General features: G+C 37.7%; 1 long non-coding RNA gene across 3 annotated transcripts in view; it reads left to right on the plus strand.

Moving 5' to 3' along the window:
- The window catches only part of LOC119325412, a 3,213-nt gene extending 810 nt beyond the window's left edge, over positions 1-2,403 (plus strand). For 2 of the 3 annotated variants that reach the window (XR_005157510.1, XR_005157512.1), the window contains exons 2-4: positions 1,176-1,289; positions 1,770-2,055; positions 2,146-2,403. This is a non-coding gene — a long non-coding RNA (uncharacterized LOC119325412). Of the gene's footprint in view, positions 1-249; positions 401-541; positions 1,290-1,769; positions 2,056-2,145 lie in introns of all 3 variants that reach the window. The other variant, XR_005157511.1, reaches the window with a different exon arrangement.
- Positions 2,404-3,450: the final 1,047 nt, after the last annotated feature.

A 3,450-nucleotide genomic window follows, 5' to 3' on the forward strand; every position in this document is an offset into this window, starting at 1 on the left:
GATTTTGAGATTAAGTGGTACTCTGGGGTGTGTGTGTTCTACTACTATGTACAGTACTAGTTTCTTGTGCGTCAGGTGTGAACTTATTGGACCGCATCACAATAATATTGTATGCGCTGGAAAGTGGAATTATTCTATAAATTTTAAAGATGGCATGTTTCGTAAACAAGTGCTTATACTGATGAATTAGATTGCGTTCATCTAGTTTTAGGTGCCCTGTACTTATAAGATGTCATGTTCTGTAAACAGGCGCCTGATTATCTCACCAGGAACACATGATTTGAATATTGGCAGCAAACTACAATGGCAGCTAATTTAGGGTGTGTAAGATACAATGTCGATGCCATCTCGGCGCCCAGTGGAAACCTGTTTCTAGCTCTGCATGTCGTTCATGATCAGGGTATGTACATGCATGCACCTCACCTGACCAGACTGTCCAGTGAAAGACAGCTTAGAATTAGGATTCACACGCATGAGCTAGCTATGCATTTCTCAACTTATTGTTCTGTTAGTAACACTAGTACTTATCCCTGTTAAGCAGGACCCGATTGAATAATGTAAAAAGCCTGAAAGGCCTACGGTGGACATTGTCATTACCTGAAGATAGCTGACTGAATACTGTGACATCTCTTGGACATCAAACCGTGGGTGCATGCTTTTGTGGAATCTCGTGGAAATTTACTAGGTGTACTGTACTCAGTTTTTGCAAGCTCTCCCCAGATTTACAATGAGTCTGCTGTGGGTGGCTCACAGAACTTGTGTTCGGCTGCTCACTTGACTGAATACTTGCGCTGCTGCTGCTTTCTACCCAATACCCATGAATGATTGCTGCTTGGCTACTTGTTGTTCCCAGCCAATTAGCAATTTCAGAATTAAATTAATTGGGCATGCAATTGATTTAGCGCAAATCAATGTTGTATCTGTCTTTCTAGATCGTCTAGTGATAATAATCTGGGACGGATTCGGTCTAGCCTAGCACATATATTTCAGGAAAGTAAGTATCACAGATTCAGCGTAGCCTAGCACATATCTTTCAAGTAGGCAAGTATCACAGATTCAGGCTAGCCCATGCATACCTATCAGAAAGTTTGTATCATTACTTTGAGTTCTGTTGATGAGTTTACTCTTCTACTCGATATACTTATGCGCTCATGTCATTCCATGAATTAATGCAGAGGCAATGTTGGAGAAGATGGCGTCCTGGATTGGATAGCAGAGATTGTGCAGAGCACTATGGATATCTACTTTACTGACAGGGAATTTAGGCATAATACATAGTGCTTTTCCTGGTAAGGGTTCCGCAGGCCGTGCAACAATATTGATATCTACTTTACTGACAGGGAATTTAGGTGTAATACATAGTGCTTTTCCTGGTAAGGGTTCTGCAGGCCGTACAGCAGTAGATGTACGATCATTTTGGTGCAGTATATCCCAATTATCACTATGGAAATACAGCAGAAGCTTGTCTGTTCATTTCCATTTTAACTCTTATATTTCTTGTATCTCAATCTCATCTGCTAGTTTGATATAATCCAATGGGTGATAGCATCACCGTTTACCAAGTACCCATCCTGGTTACTTTGTTATTTAGGTAAATGTAAGACATCATGAACTTTTACCAAGTACCTGTCCTTACATTATGTGCAAAATAGGTTATATATTAAATTCCAAATCTGTTGAATATTTGGTTATACTGCATGCTTATAGTTTGTAGCTTGTGGCTGTACATCTATTTCTATCTCATGTTATTTATCATTCTACTCTTCCAGAATGTTTGCGGGGAGCTCAGTTAGTGTCGATGCCTCAAGGGTTTATGAATAACAGTTCCATGTTGCTTAAAGGCATTGTAATGTTGGCTACTAGTTTCCAGGTATATGTTTATGTAGTCATATGGACGCCTCATTGATAATTCCTATAGAATGTTTATATTCTTTATAACTTTGTCATGGATGAACCTATTCTGGATAATGAGGAGTTAGCAAGGGAGGTTTCTGATTGTAGAGAATTGGTGACGCTTTTGCTTCAGGATACTTAATTATATGGCCTTGAGCTTTTGTAAGTTAAAGTATTTTTTTCTTTCATATTTCGAATTTATATTTGTATACATTTAATCACATATCTGTAAGGTTCAATTTTCTTTTACAGATTCAAAAGAAGGATAATTGAGTTGCAGCTGAATTCTTCGGTTGGATCAAGCAGCGAAGAAGATTTTACTTAGCAATACCTGCAGTTTACATTGACAGATTGAAAAATGTAATATCATTCACAAGATTTTTTTCTTTGGTTGAATTGATGCAACTGCTATGGTGTAATATTCTCCATAGTTGTGTTGTCTATAGTCAAATTGATATGAATGATATTCTGTTGCACCAATAATATTGGTATTTGTTTATTGTAATGCATATGTATCCTACACTCTTCTATATAATAAATATATTGATATTTTTAATTTGTGTATGTGTTGTGCTTCAATTTCTCTATCTTTTTTCATGGTGCCAAGCAGCATAATAAATTGTAATAATTAACTATTTGAGCAATTGCATTGATTTTATATTAAATAAATGGGTACCTAATTTTGTGGTTAATAATTAAAAAAGAAATACATTAATTATGCTGCCATACTAATATAGTAGTGTTACTGATGGTGTTACTATAGTTACAAATATGTTACTAGGGTGGTTGACAACTATAGATGATAGTTTTACGATATTTTGATATCATTTTACAAGTTATGTTACTACAGTTACAAAAACATGTTACCACAATATTCTACACCTACAAAAATATGTTACTACGTGTGTTACTATAGTTGCAAAAATGCGTTACCGGTGCGTTTGGTAACACATAATATGCATGTTACTATAACATAATTGTAACATAATTTTTAATCTATTGTAACACCTACTATATGTGACAATGGACACCCCTTAGTAACACGGTCTAATGGAACACATTTCAAAATGTGTTACTATCTGGGCTAGTAACACTGTTTTGGGCCTGAGGTAACATAACACCGTGTTACAAAAGCTCTGTCCTGTTGTAGTGACCGGGACCAAAGGCCCCCCTGCCTGGGCTCGGCGCACCGGCCACGTGGAGGACCATCTGTCCCGGTTCGTGTTAGAACCGGGACTAAAGGGGGAAGGTATTAGTAAAGACCCATTAGTCCCGGTTCATAAACCGGGACTAAAGGCCCTTACGAACCGGGACAAATGCCCCCTTTTCTACTAGTGTTGCCCGAGGTTCATGAGGTTTAGATTGAGGGGGAGTGTTAGAATATGTATAGGATAGAGATATTTGTTCATTCAAATTATAATCTATCTCTATCTCCTATTCTCTCTCTCTCTCGTTACCCCTTGTAACCGAACTCCTTGAGATCGACCTCTGATCTCTTCTTATACGCCAAGACATTGTCAATATATAAACACGCGGCTCGAGACCAAAGGGTTCAAC

The sequence above is a fragment of the Triticum dicoccoides genome, chromosome 6B, assembly GCF_002162155.2.
Source record: "Triticum dicoccoides isolate Atlit2015 ecotype Zavitan chromosome 6B, WEW_v2.0, whole genome shotgun sequence".
In the NCBI taxonomy this organism is placed as follows: domain Eukaryota; kingdom Viridiplantae; phylum Streptophyta; class Magnoliopsida; order Poales; family Poaceae; genus Triticum; species Triticum dicoccoides.